General features: G+C 43.2%; 1 protein-coding gene and 1 long non-coding RNA gene across 5 annotated transcripts in view; one reads left to right on the top strand and one right to left on the bottom strand.

Moving 5' to 3' along the window:
- GRIA4 (glutamate ionotropic receptor AMPA type subunit 4) overlaps window positions 1-14,081 on the top strand; it is a 404,982-nt gene that overhangs the window by 148,288 nt on the left and 242,613 nt on the right. The window lies entirely within an intron of this gene.
- On the bottom strand, window positions 7,079-8,103 carry LOC149875239 (uncharacterized). The gene is made up of 3 exons (XR_016440049.1): window positions 7,999-8,103; window positions 7,351-7,505; window positions 7,079-7,218 (listed from the first exon to the last, which is right to left on the bottom strand). It is a non-coding gene; the product is annotated as an uncharacterized LOC149875239 (long non-coding RNA).

Below are 14,081 nucleotides of genomic sequence, written 5' to 3'. Positions count from 1 at the left end.
TGAAGAAGGAGAGGGAAAGGGAAGTGATTTTCCCATTCTGCAAAAATCTGATAGTTTGTAAATTTTAACAATCCCAAAATGGGACAAAAACTCAATATTCAAGTTGTCAGGAACAAATTAAAAGTTGAGTCATTTAAAAGTTCTATTTCCATGAATTGAAAACATTTCATTTGTTTTAAATCTTTAATACATTTTTATCTAAAACACCTTCAGATTCAAACCTGCAAATTACCATATTTACTCATGTAGCACCAGCATGTTTCCCCCAAAATCAGACCTCCAAAATTGGGGTGAGTATTTAAGTGGAGATGACTTTCTTCCCTGGAATAGAAGCATGGAGGAGTAGAAACAATGAGATGCTGTGCTGCAAAATGATTGTTGCTTTGCTTTCAGCAAGCAAACAACAAGGATAGAGCCCAGTGCTAACCCTTCCGCACTGGAGCTATTGAATTAGCAGTTGCTGATTTTTTTTTAGCTGATGAGCCAAAAAATGCTGCCAATTTGGCATTGGGTGTGAAAAGGGTAAGCCTGTGAGAGAGAAGCAGCAGCCATTTTGCAGCACAGCCTTTCCATTAAAGAAGCTAGCCTTAGGTCAGGACTCTGGAAAAAAAAAATCTACATTCTGCGTTCTACAAACAGGCTGCATGTCTTATTTTGGAGGGAAGGGTGTGTGATATCAAGAAAATACAGTAGATTCAGAACAGAAAATCATTTATTTTAGAAAACAAACTGATTTCAACAGCCCTTGAGAACTCCACCCCCCCAAGCCCATTCAAAACATAAAATGTGTGAAAATCAACCTTTTCCTGCAAAAGTTTAAATTTTCATGACTTGGCACTTTCCAGTTAAAAAAAGAAGTATAAATTTGGCATTGGCTGTGAAATAAAGAAGTATAAAAAAAGAAAAAAAATCAGAGCTCTTTCAAATAATTGTTTTACCTAGGAGAAGGAGAAATCTCATCTTTGACGAATTTTTCAAAAAGAATGAATTAACATATATTTGCATATAGTTTTTGACATCTAGAACCATCAGTGAGTTCTCCTCATCTGGCCTTCCCACCTATCATGACCCAGTGTTTTATCTTAAATTGTTTCAACTGAATATGTCAGAAGACAAAAATGTGTTCTGGTTCAATTTCAAGATATTAAGCTTCATGCAGAAACAGTGGATGAAAATATATGGACTGGGGTTTTTAGGAGATCAAGAGAGGTGATCAGATTGGTCCCTTCTGCATGTAAAATTGATTTTTGTTTAATGTCCCTAAGTACATCTCCAAATAAATCTCCCTTTTCAACTCAGAACTGGCATTTGCCTTCACAAACTCTCTGCCTGTAACGTCTCTGTGTTTATAGATTTCTCTTACCACATCTGCATCATTGTCCATGTGCATCAATATAACACCTTCATCTCCTGAATAATTCACTGGTTTTTACTTTTTCTTGCCTTGACAGTTAGAATGCTCTTTGCTATCATTTCCAGACCCCAAGTGCCCAGGCAATTTTATCTGTAGAATGCAGCTTTCCATATGTGCAGCAAAGTATAAGTTGGCTCAAGGAACTCCATCACCTCACCACTTACCTCAGCATCCATTTCTACATTGTTGTCTGTCATTTTAAATTTTTTCATGTGGCTGTCCAAAGTTACTTGGTACAGCCCTGTGTGTTCCCCTTTGATTATTTAACATTCACATTCTTTTCTGCTTGCTCAACGAACATTGCTGTGGTTTATGCAAGCTCTTCTTTTACAGCCTCTAGCAGCTTTCCATTGCTTTCTAAATCTTGAAGTTGCACTGCATTGTACAATTTCATATATTCTTGTCCCATATTTTCCTTTTCCTCCAGCAAGTTCCAGTAATCCTGATTTATTTTTCAACCCATACATGCTAGGTAAGAACCCTGGAGCATCCTATTTGCTTCTATTTTTATTTCTACCATTCTACCCTTTGCCAGAGATTACAGTTTTTAGCTTGAAAGCATTTTCAGAAATGCGTAATATGTCTCTTAAAATTGTTCTAAGTCTATGGCATCCCCCAAGTGTGTCTACTAGAAGCTGTGAGTATCCAGAGTGGAAAAAAATAATCATAAATGTGTTCGAATGTAACAGTGTTTTGGTTTGGTGTGTGGAAGAGAACAAGGAATGCTGTACTGATTATCTTATTTTAAGTTAGTACAAAAAGATAAAGAAGTGATATTTTGATTTAATTTTAATTCTTTTAAAAAGTACATATCTTCCAGCCAAAAGAAAAAATACACAGTGCTGTGTATGCTATTCTCAAATGAAATGTCAGGCCACCAGATAAGAGTAATACCAAAGTATAGCATTTAATGTGCTCTCAGAGTTTGGATTCACAGTTCATTAGAATACTGAATTACAGAAATTCTTCCCTCCCACAAGATAGACACTTTTAGTATGACCATCACACAGCTGTTAAACTGGGTGTTATCCAATCAGACACAGTCAGAGCTGTTTCCTTTCACATGGATAATTCTGAATTCCTGTAACAGGAAGTAGAACACAAGCAGAGAAGTATCATAAAATGGTTATCCTAGAAATGAATCAACAAAAACCAGAACATCTGCTCATCAAAAAACACCAGAAAGCAGTGTACTTTGTTTGCACAACTCTTCTTGATGTACTTGGCATGCCTAATGAGACTGGCAGATTGCTGAAAAATATTGCTCATGTTCTCTGCTCATCTTCAAAATATCTTAAATACCACAAGCTAAGTGCTCAGCTGGTGAAACTGATGAAATTTAGGAATTACACACATTCACAACAGATGACATTCTAGACCTACATGTCAACTGAAAAACCAGGAACAATGAGACAATGGAATTTTAACACCTTTTAAAAATATATTGATGAATTTGAGTGCTGAGACAATTCACTTACAGGTGATGTAAATGAATGTGGTCAGAATGACAAAGAACTGTTTAAAAATGAGGGAGCAAAATCCTTAACTTCAGGAATCAGCTAGTCCTTTTGTGGAGCTCTATATCAAGTGAGAATCCTGGCAAGTATCTATTATGGCTGTGTGAAGCTTCAGGTGCTGATTCTATTCAGAGGAGATTTGGCTCAATTTGGTGGCCAGCTCTTCAAATCTGAATTGAACCAGGGGAACAATAAAAAGGTCCAAATCAATTTGAAGCTCTCTAAATCTTTGGAAAAGATTTGGAGAGCTTCGACGATTTGGGCAGTCCCTGCCTGCTGCAGCAAGGAGCTGGAGCCAGACTCGGAGCTGGTAAGTAGGGGCTGGGGGACCTGGAGGAGGGAAGAAGAGGGGGGAGGAGACCATGGAGAGACCCCTTTCAGGCCCCATCCCCTGCCTGCTCCCTCAGTGCCTGCTGACCCCCACCCACTCCCCCAGCCCCCTCCCATGACTGCCCTGCCTGGCCCCAGCTCCTGGTGCTTTAAAAAAAGCCCTGATTCACTGGGTGCTGCCAGGCAAGGGGCAATCCCTGCTGTACCCACTGTCCCACATTGCATGAGGGGGCTCTGCCATAAGCCTCCCTCCCCGATGCCCCACCAGCCTCCACATGGCTGCCCTGCCCATCCCAGCTCTGGCCTTTTAAGAACCCTCCCCCCCAAAGAAAACCAGCCCCAGGACTCACCACTCCTGCAGCAGTCTCGGGGCTTTGTGGCGCTTCTGGAAGAGCTCCCCACATGATGGGGGCAGCGGGGGGCAGCAGGGATCACCCCCCACTGGGCAGGAACTAGTGAGTCCAGGGTTTTTAGTCTTTTTTTCCTTAAAGGGCTGGAGCTGGAACGGGCAAGACAGCCACAGTGGGGGGCTGGGATGGGGGGTAGCTCAGGGGGCTCATGACAGAGCCCCCTATGCAGCATGGGACAGTGGGGGGCAATGGGGATGGACCTCCTGCCCAGCAGCACCTGGGGAGTGGGGCTTTTTTTTTCAAAGTGGTGGGAGCTGGGGCAGGCTGGGCAGTCATTGCTGGGCTGGGAGAACAGGTGGGGGATGGGCCTGGGTGATCAATCAAATCACTGTCCCCCCAAAGGGCTGAATCCAAATCTGAAGTGAATACTAGCTGTTTCATAGTTGGTAGGGTCAGAAGGGACCTGAGCAGATCATCAAGTCCAAACCCCTGCCATGGCAAGAAAAAGTACTGGGGTCAGATGTCCCCAGCAAGGTGTTCATCTAGCCTCCTCTTAAAGACCCCCAGGGTAGGAGCCAGCACCACTTCGCTTGGAAGCTGGTTCCAGATCATAGCCACCCATCAGGAGGTGCTACAGTGAAGTAGCACCTCCTGATGTCTAGTCTGAATCTACCCTCTCCCAGCTTGTGACCGTCATTTCTAGTCACTCCTGGTAGTGCTTGAGGGAACAGAAACTCTCCCAATGCCTGCTGGTCCCCTCTGACTAGTTGTAAATGGCCACTAGATCCCCCCTCAGCCTTCTTCTGAAGGCTGAACAGGTCCAGGTCCCGTAGCCTCTCCTCATAGGGCTTGCCCTGCTGACCCCTGATCATGTGGGGGGCCTTCCTCTGGACCTTCGCCATGTTGTCAACATGCACCCTGAAGTGCGGCGCCCAGAACTGGATGCAGTATTCCAGTTGCGGCCTGACCAGTGCCGCATAGAGGGGGAGGATCACCTCCTTGGACCTGCTCGAGATGCATCTGTGGATGCATGACAAGGTGCGTTTGGCCTTCCTTACTGCCTCTCCACACTGCCGGCCCACGTTCATCTTGGAGTCAATGATGACCCCCAGATCCCTTTCCACCTCTGTGCTGACAAGAGGGGAGTTCCCCAACCTGTAGGTATGGTGCCGGTTGTTCCTCCCGAGGTGCATCACCTTGCACTTGTCTGTGTTGAAACCCATCCTGTTCTCGTCCACCCACCCTTGTAACCTGTCTAGGTCTGATTGTAGCCTGTTGCATCCTTCCAATGTGCCCACGTCCCCCCACATCTTAGTGTCATCAGCAAATTTAAACAGGGTGCTTTTTACTCCCTTGTCCAAGTCGCCGATGAAGATGTTGAACAGTGCAGGCCCGAGGACCAAGCCCTGCGGATCCCCACTGCCCACGCCCTTCCAGGTTGAGAAGGACCCATCCACTACCACCCTCTGGGTGCGGCCCACCAGCCAGTTAGTGACCCATTTTGACTGTGTGGGTGTTGACACCACAGTCCCCCAGTTTCTTAATGAGAACGGGGTGAGAGACAGTGTTGAAGGCCTTCTGAAAGTCCAGAAAGGCTATGTCCACTGCTACCCCTGCATCTAAGGATTTGGTGACCTGGTCGTAGAAGGCCACCAGGTTGGTCTGACAGGACCTGTTTGTAATGAACCCGTGTTGGTTGCCCCTAAGCATGCAGTCTCCTGCTGGCCCCTCCTGGATGTGTGCCAGCATAATTTTCTCGAACAGCTTGCCTAGGATCGAGGTGAGACTAACCGGCCTATAGTTTCCCGGGTCCTCCTTCCTGCCTTTTTCGAAGATGGGGACCACGTTGGCCCTCTTCCAGTCCTCCGGTACCTCACCAGAGCACCGCGAGTGCTCATAAAGTGCCAGGGGACTTGCAATGACCTCGGCCAGTTCCTTTAGAACTCTAGGGTGGAGATCATCCAGGCCGGCTGACTTGAATACGTCCAACCCCTCCAGAAGCTCCCTAACTAAATCCTCGCTAACCTGTGGCCCAGGTGTGCATCCCCCGGGGCCCGAGGGGGTCCCACAATGACCTCTGTTAATTCCCTCAGCACTCTGGGGTAGAGATTGTCATGACCAGCTGATTTAAATATGTCCAGTCCCTTGAGAAGTTCCCTGACTAAATCCTCCCTGACCCTAGGCCTGGGTGCACCTCCCTGATCTGGTCCCTGCTAAGGAAAATGTAGGCAAAGTAGTTGTTAAAAAGGTTAGCTTTGTCATCTGGTGTGATGACCAGATTTTCTTGCGTGTCTTGCAGAGGCCCCACATTACCCGGTACCTTCGTTTTACCCCCTATGTATTTAAAAAAGGACTTCTTGTTGTCCTTGATCTGGTTCCCTGTTCCATCTCCACCTTGGCCTTCCTGACCACCCCCCCTGCAGCCCCAAGCAACTGAGGTATAGTCCTCCCTGGTGATGGCCCCTCCCTTCCATTGGGTGTACACCTCCCTTTTAGCTAGGAGACATTCCTTTATGCTTTCAGTAAGCCATGGCGGCTTTTGTGCCCTCTTGCCTCCTTTGTTCTGTGTTGGGATTACCACCCTTTGGGCTTGGAGGATCATCTCCTTAAGGAATGACCACTCTTCTTGGACACCCAACTCCCCTCCCCTCTGGGACTTCAGTGCCTCCCCAACTATTCTTCTTACCTCAGTGAAGTCCGCCTTCCTGAAGTCCAGGGCTGCTGCCTTGCTGCAGGCCTTTGCCACCTTGCACTGGATAGTGAATTCCAGCAGGTGATGATCACTGTCGCCCAGGTGGTTGAGCACCCGCAGCCCTCTCTACCAGATCATCACCCGTGGCCAGCACCAGGTCCAACAAGCTGTCTCCCCTGGTGGGGCGTCTCCACTGGTGGGGTTAGTTGGAGGTACTGTATTTTGGCTAGGAACCAACTGAGCGGTCAGACCTGGCTGACTGCTCTTCCCAGTCCGGAAAGTTCAGGTCACCCATGATGACCACATCTTTTGATCTAACTACCTCCGTGAGCTGACTTAAGAATTCCCGGTCTAGCTCTTCCCCTTGGTTGGGTGGTCTGTAGTAGACCCCCACCATTAAGTCTCTTTCCCCTCGACTGCCTTGTATTCTGACCCAGAGCACTTCAGTGTGCCCCTCCTCTGACCTTGTGCTACTTGATGAGGATGTGTATTCCTCCTTGATGTAGAGCGCTAAACCCCCAGCTTTCCTCCCTGTCCTATCCCTTCTGTACAGCCTATAGCCCTTGATATTCACCACCCAATAATGCGTTGGGTCCCACCACATTTCTGTGAGCCCCACTATATCTGGGTTGGTGTCAGTTAGCAGGAGGGTAAGTTTCTCCTGCTTGTTCCTCATACTACGAGCATTTATGTAGAGGCATTTGAGGCCTCCTGAAGATGTGTGTACTGGCCCCCTAATCTCAGTACTGTCCTGGCCCCTGTTGCTTACTTGGGTATTTGTTCTGCTCATCATCGGTTTAGGCTGGGCTGTTCTTGTGGGTGACACTTGGTTTAGTAGTCCAAGGCTTCCTCTGCCCTCATCTTCCCCTTCTCCGACAAGCCTAGTTTAAAGCCCACTGGAGGAGATCCGCCAACCTAGAAGAGAACACATGCTTACTTTTGGGGAAAAGGTGAAGCCCATCCCACCCAAGCATGTCTTTGCACAGGCCTTGTATCTTTATAAATACTGAACTACCCCATGGACCAGATCCAGTACTCTGTACTTACTAGTGCTTAGCTTGGAGTTGGTTATGCCGGTATCATAAATACTTGAGTTCTTTCCAATTGTAATGGAATAGGTATCTTTACTACTGTGAAATGTTGACTTACAAATGATGATCACTATATTGTCCTTATAAGTATTCCAAACTTCATCCTCCGTACTGGAAGAGAAAAGAGATGTTTCCATTTGCATTTGCATTTTTTAAAATGTTATTTGCTCTTTAACTGTCTGATTTAATCTGAGTTTTGTGTATGGTGCTGATCAATGTAGTATTCAAGTACCATGTAGTGTCTCTTCTGAGGTTCTTTAGTTTATACTTGTATGAAATCCTTTTACTTAGCAACCAAAACCAACACTGTTAAATGAAGCCAATGTGACACTACAATCATTCTTAAAAGTCAACTTGGAGAATAGGCAATTTTCTCAGTAAACTCCAGATGAAGCAACGCTAACAGTGTAAGTTCTCAGAAAGAGGACAGCAGCATTGATGGATGATTAGAGCAGCTGTAAGTCACATAAAGGGTAATTATTTTTTTCTGCAAATGTGAAAGAATTTTATTTTGCATGTGTAAATACAAAATATTGCTGCCAATGCCAAAAGCATAAACACCTGCTAAAAGAACTATGGAGAGGATTATCCCTCCCTTTCTTACCAAAGCAGTTATGAAATGCGCCCAATGTATGGGAAATTTTCCAGTTTTGTTATCTTTTGCTCTCTCTATTTCTAGCCACCAAAACAATTGTCCATCTTCTCTGCCTGACCTGTGAAAAAGACATCTGTTACAGAGATAGAAGCCAAATAACACGTGACATGCTTCAGTTACCCAGTGCTAACCTGCTAGGACAGGTTTTTAACCACTATTTCTCTGCATACTGTACTTTGGTCTTGCCAGTCAGATGAGATGCACATTTTTTTTCTCATTCCTTAGCCCCAGTCACTAGTCTGGAAAAAGCCACTTGCTGATTTCCCTCCACCTGTGCAGCTGTAATGACATTCTGCCTGCAATGCTCCCTTGCCAGTTTTTAAACAGTCTGCCAAGTACAGAGAATTAATAACAAGATCTGAAACATCTCTAATGTAACCCTAATGCCCCTGTGTCCTATTCAGCCATTATTAAGTAATTTTTCTGCGCCTGTCCAGAATACTATAAAGGATACCTAGACTGCTTCACAGAGCAAACAGCAGCTTATTCATTTTGCCTTCACTGCTTCAAAACATCAACAACAACAAAACTTTAAGGCAGATTTTTCAACCTATCTAGTATTGCTCAACTCCTCTGAACCAATGGGATTCTGACACATATATCAGAGAGAGAGTCCAGAGGAGAGCCACGCGCATGATCAGAGGGCAGGAAAACAGATCTTACGATGACAGGCTGAGAGCCATGGGACTCTTTAGCCTGGAAAAGCGCAGGCTCAGGGGTGATCTGATGGCCACCTATAAGTTTATCAGGGGTGACCACCAGGATCTGGGGGAACATCTGTTCACCAGAGCGCCCCAAGGGATGACAAGGTCGAACGGTCACAAACTCCTGCAAGACCGTTTCAGGCTGGACATAAGGAAGAATTTCTTTACTGTCCGAGCCCCCAAGGCCTGGAACAGCCTGCCATCGGAGGTGGTTCAAGCACCTACATTGAACACCTTCAAGAGTAAATTGGATGCTTATCTTGCTGGGATCCTATGACCCCAGCTGACTTCCTGCCCTTTGGGCAGGGGGCTGGACTCGATGATCTCCCGAGGTCCCTTCCAGCCCTAATGTCTATGAAAATCTATGAAATCTATGAAATCATATGGGGAGTTCCCATTGTACACATATATGTATGTCAAAGGTAGCAGAGCTCACCTACCACCTCACCCCAACTAGGTAGTAGGTCAAAGTAGAGCTTGACTACCTCTATTTCTTCCAGTGGTTGAAATCTTAGATTTTTCTCAGTGACCTTACATTAGTCTCATAAATTACCCACCAGCTGCTCTAATGTTTGCCTGTGATGGTGACACAGGAACAAGGAGCAGCAGCTGGGTCTGTGTGGATGTATCTACCTCTAATGTGAGGTATTAAATAAATGCACATAAGTCATTGATGCTTTAAGGTGCAGTAGCCTATTTTACTGCGCATTGAAGTGTCACATCAAAAACTGTGCTAATACACTAATGCTTAGTAAAATTAGGCATTAGTAAAATTTAGTGCATTAAGGGTCACTAAAAAGGCATGTGCTTTCACTACTGTGAATTAGGGCAGCCTAAGGAGCATGTATTTAGTACCTCACATTAGAGGTACTGAATTTAATGCTCAGTAGCAAAGGTGTATTAATTAATGTGTAGACACACCCTGTAAGTACTTCCCCCAAACATAGTGGAAAACTCTTATTTTTAAACCAAAATAAACCTCTTATTTTTAAACTGAAACATAAAAAGACTTATACCCTGTATAAGATCAGCAACTGAATGGTTTGAGGGGAGATTGGAGAAAGTGAAGTGAACCTACTAACAAAATCACTTCTGTGTTTATAGACAGTAACACCCAAATTACACTGCTTCATCTCAACAGTATTCTTTTTGTATATTTGATGCATTTCTCTTATAATATTATTATTGTTTACCTTTAAAGCCTCATTTTTGCTCCAGGATACTTATTTTGCTGAAATAGACATATCTGAGTCTAAGCAAAAAGCAAAGCTCTCATCAGCAGCAGGAATCCTGAAACAAATGGGAGAAGACATTGCCTACTGGCACCTCCTTCAGCCAGTTCCATCACTTTAAGAAATGCTACCAAATATTCATTGCATATTTGCATACAAATAATATCTTTCTTGTGCTTTTGAAGTGACTCGTCCCATGCAGTGTACCCTCTGCCTCCAGAGCACACTGGAGCCTAGATATCTCTTCTAAAAGAAGGGGCAAGGCTATTTGTCTTGCCCCAAATGCCCCCTTTTCCCATGGCAGCTATTCAGAGCAACCTTTAACTTTGTCTCCTGTGTTGTTGCCTCAGGACAATTTTCTATTGTCACAGCTTTCTATCTCCCTCTATCAAGCTTCTTTGTACACAGAGAAGGAGTGATGAAATTGCAAAAGTTCTTAGCTGGCTCTCTGCCTTTCCTTGTCTTTAGGGTACATGGGATCTGCACTCTGTCATAGCACATCTTCCCTTACTATAAATCCATGATTTCCAAAGAAGTTCAGAGATATTCTAGGCATGCCTGTGGTGATACCAGATTGAGATCTGGTTGTGGATTGTGATGCAAACAATCCCAGTGGTGCTCAGAGTCCCAGTCCCTAAAACAGTCCAAAAAGAAGGCAATATTTTAGGTCAAGTAACACATGTCCCTTTAAGCCTGACTCAGAAGGGTCATTAAGCACAAAACCCTGAAGTCAACAGTTTTATTATCTTACTTTCAGCAGTCTGCTATGTACTTCTGTGAATTTGTTTTCATGGGAAAGGCTAAACCTTCTTTTAAATAACAATGTACATAAAAGGACTCCCTGATGCTAGGCCTTGGATTGTCCTGGTTCTCATTTTGCAGAAAAGAGGCAGCCCAAAAATTCATATGGATTGAAAAGACAAATCCCACCCCAGCTAAGAGTAAAAATATAAACTCAGCCTACTCAGCAAAGAATCCACGGAGATGGATTTACACACTGGACACTTGGGGGACCTATACGTGAGTGGGAAGGCTACGCCAGTGTGCTGGAATTCTGCAGAGGCTGCGCTGGATTAATCGAGTCTGCTGGAGAGTAGCAGTTGCCATGCTCTAGCAGCCTTCCTCACGTATCACTGGCTCTCGGAGCCACTCTAATTAAAGTACCTCCTTCCCCCCCTCCTCCCCCCCCCCACACCCAGAACATGTGTAAAAGTGCCCTTGGGACCCCAGCGATTTAGGTAAAGAACAGAGCTTGGAGCCTCTTCTGGTTTAATCTTTCCAACTTTGTATTCCTGTGTATTTTTCATTCCTTTTAAAAATTGGCATGCAAAAAATGGTGCAGAATACAATCTTATCTGCATTTTACTTAAAGCTAATAAATAAAACTTTTCCCAAACTCTGCATTTGTCATAGAAGAGCTGATAAATGTTGCAAGCAAGAAAATATAATGTAAGCAAGGAAAAATCCTTGAATCATAATTTGCCAAAAAAAGTTAGGAGATATGTCAAGATGGTGCTGCCCTTTTATCTTTTCAGAGGCTAAGTTGAAATCAGAAAAAGTCAGAACACATATGCAGCATAGAGCACTCTGCTCCACTTTAGTCAAAACTGACTTGACTCTGTGTAGCCATTTCTTCCTAATATTGCAAAGTTTCATGATCTTATTGCAATAAGATCTTATTGCAATAAGTCTCATAGTAGTTAGTGTTTTTTCTTAAATCTTCCACTCCTGGAATCATGTGTTCTTCATAAGAATCTCAGCTTTCATTTTTTAAAACAGAATGCTTCTAGCCTTTTAGCTTGCGGAGAAAAGCTGAGAAATTTGATAGGATGCACCCAAAAGGCTCAGAGTCCAAAAAAAGGAATAGAAAAACTCTCATATTAAGCCAATCCCATATTTTTTTATGCTTGCTTATAATTAAAAAAGTTTAGTATTGGCAGTACTTATAGCCAGATCGGTACAGCTGATTGAAAAACAAGGACAAAATATTTGTTTTACAAGGTTTTAAATCAGCCCATCTTGCACCATATGCAAAATGTTCTCAGTGTTATTTAGAGTTTTTCCTTTTTTGGTTAGGTTTATCAAACAGTTTTTGTTTCATAGGAGAATCAGTTTTGTTATTAAAATCCTTTTCATTTAAAAAAAAATCACCAAACTGTCAATGACTGGCTATTTTCCTTCTTCATCATCTTGAACTTCTACTTTACTTTTTGAACAGGGGTCTTCCTTTAAGGGGATGCATGTTTGCCAGCCCCTTGTTACCTTGTTTGTAATCTGTATTAGTGCTGCCATTCCTCACAGGTTAGGCTTTCATGCTTGTAGATTAACTGAGGGATTTGAACCCACTGGTAATTTGCATTAGCATGCTCAAAAAAATCAGCTTCCTAGGAAGGGGACATTCCTTTTAGTCAGACCTCAGCAAGGTTCCTCCTATCCTGCACACTAGTGTTTGAGTGCTGGAAACAGGTAAGCTTCTTCTTCATAAAAGTAAGTGAATTACTTTCACAAGGAAATTGGGAAGACTGTGATTGTATATTGCATCCACACTGATTGGGGTGAATACTACTTTACCTTCAGACACCTGGTTACTGCAAGGCACATCAACACATGCCCCTACATGCTGCTGTTATTGTGCTATCATTTAGTACTTCCTTTTGGTACTTCCTTTTGGAAGTACTAAATGATGGTGCAGGAACAGCTTGTACTGCACTGTGCCAGTGACACATGGTTACTTTTAGCCACTATGTCCAACACAACTGTACCAACGTGCTATATCGAGGGAGTGCTATATCAAGGCAATGTAGCATCAAGTGTAGGTAGATGTGCACTGCATACACCAAACCAGAGAAAGTTATATTCCAGGTAACAAGTTAATCATTCATTTCAGGTTATCAATCCCACACTCTGTACCTGGGAATTTATTAAATGTGTCTTTGGCTGAGGGAAGGACATTTCTTCTTTGTTATTATGTTATACTAATCCAAATTCCCAACTGGAAATGTAATATTCCTACTTGTTTTCACTGAAGACTCTAGTGTAGATAACTGTAAAAATGAATCGGATTTCCAGCTGTTGTTAGGGACAACAGTAGAGCCAGTTGTACCTCTATACTCCAGTAGCCAGTCCTGGGTTGGCCCCTAAATATTGTAAAGTAATTCATCCACCAGTTGGGATTGCCAGAGTGCATTCATGTCAAGTTATGTTCCCTCTTGAATCATCGTAGGGCCGTTATTTCATAGGCTTGCAAGCCTGTTGACTCAGACCAGAAAATGCCCAGCAAGGAAAAATACCAGTTAGCAGATAAAGATAACGAATATGGGAGAATCCAGCCTTTCATTTCAGCTTCTAAAATTAAAAGTTGTCTTGTCTTCACTAGACTTCAAATCTGTGAACTCAGGTTAAAAATATACCTTTCTTCTTGATAGTGAATACATAGTCTTACATATTTGGGTCTACTCAGATTTTCAGCTTAGGCAGCTATTTATACCCCATTTGGGAGAGGGCAAAATTAGCATAAAAGGTTATTTGGTTTTGGAAGCATTTTACCCCACTTTCTTTTCAATTTGTTCAAGCATAAATGAAGATACAAGTCCTTGCATATCGATTTTATATCTTCGTTCTCATCAAGATTGGATATTCTGAGAATTAAATATTAGCCTTGATGTTGTGTTGATCAATGCTTACTTTTTCAAACATTAACATTTTGACACTCACCTTAACAGAAGTGAATGCCTGCTTATTGTCCCTCCCCTCCCTAGATGGATTATTATGTCATACCTGAAAATATATTAATTTACTTTGGCCTTTATTTCAAATCTTACATATATTTGAATTTTCAAGTAGGGTATTTGAAATGAAAATGCTATATTAAAGATCTCTGGTGAGGACTAATGGGTTTATAAAAATAGAAAACAGCAAGCACATATGCATAAATATTCATGTTTGGTGTTCCTATCCCATTCTTACGGTTTTATTTTTGTAGAATTACTCTCCTATTAGAGGCATAGGAAGTTCTGTTGTCTTCAGGCTTATATAAAAGCAATTTCAAGGCTTCTAATCTTGACCTGTAGCAGAACATATGATACATGAACAGTCA

Source organism: Crocodylus siamensis, chromosome 1, assembly GCF_052110815.1.
Source record: "Crocodylus siamensis isolate JL-2025a chromosome 1, ASM5211081v1, whole genome shotgun sequence".
Classification (NCBI taxonomy): domain Eukaryota; kingdom Metazoa; phylum Chordata; order Crocodylia; family Crocodylidae; genus Crocodylus; species Crocodylus siamensis.
The sequence above is the reverse complement of the archived record's forward strand: the minus strand, read 5'-3'. Positions and strand labels throughout refer to the sequence as shown.